This window comes from Larimichthys crocea, unplaced genomic scaffold, assembly GCF_000972845.2.
Source record: "Larimichthys crocea isolate SSNF unplaced genomic scaffold, L_crocea_2.0 scaffold726, whole genome shotgun sequence".
Lineage (NCBI taxonomy): Eukaryota > Metazoa > Chordata > Actinopteri > Sciaenidae > Larimichthys > Larimichthys crocea.
The window spans coordinates 1,439-2,660 of NW_020859588.1; positions in this window are offsets into that span (position 1 = coordinate 1,439).

Genomic DNA, 1,222 nt, shown 5'->3' on the forward strand with positions numbered 1-1,222 from the left:
CAACCCCAGCAAGAATGCTGAGGAAATGTTTATGAAGATTCAAGAGGCTTATGAAGTCCTTCTACGCCGGCACAGACCTCATCGATTCAAATAGTTGCACTTCACTCATTTCTGACTGACACTGAGACTCTTGGCCACATTGTTCTTCAGTCATTATTTTCAAGAGCATGCACAAACATGGATGTGAGGGGCCTGCAGCAATCCCTAAAATCAGGCATAATAAAACCCATCAATTAAACATATAATGACTTTGTCCTTTTTTACTAAGATTTGCTGTATTAGTATTTGTGCTAGAATTTGTATTGTATATCTATAATACTGTAACAACCTTATTTCCAACCCAGATTATGGCAAGTTGGATCTATCACACACGAGCACATTGAGGTGATTTAGGGAGTTTAGAGAGTCCCACTGAATAAAAAGTGACCAAAGATGTCAGGGCACATGGTCAGACAGACCCAGAGAGTTCAACTCAGACAGCTACTGCTAGAGTACATAGGATAACTGCAGTTACTGTCATGCACAGTGACATATACAGGCTAAATAAGATGTGTGATTTAGTTATTAATCTAAATAATGAATTTTTATCTAGTAATTAGAGCTTGCTATCATTTTTTAATCAGTGATTTTGCATTGTGTTTATCCCACGGTTGTCTGGTTGGTCTCAAACGGCAGCGTGCTGCCACCTTGTGGTGTTAGCAGATGTCACGTCATTCAAAAACTAGTTTAATTACAACAATTTCACTTGTTTTTGAGTGCTTACTTGCTGTTAAACCCCAAACTACCACTGCTAAGAACCTGTTCATTAAGTTAACAGCATGATTACTAAAATGGATTATGTAATATATGTAAGAAATATATGCTATAGCCAGACATCAAAGAGAATTTTGTAAAATAACCCGCCTACTCCATTTTCCACTTCTATATCCGGGAGAGGACTTGATCATGAAGAAGTGTCTGATTTTCCAATGAATGAAGTCACTAAATCCAGCATGCTTGTGCAGCTTCAAACCAGCATTTCTCAAACAGATATTCACATAGGGCAGTAAACTGCCGCCTGTTGGGTGCTATGAGCTCTCCTGATCTCATAAATGTTAATACATTTTTTGAATTATTATTATTTGTTGCCACCTGTACCCAGAGCTGACATGCATCGATGCATTCGACAATCACTGTACAATTATTCAGTCTGTAGCCTAGCATGGGCCCGGAAGTTCTTCCA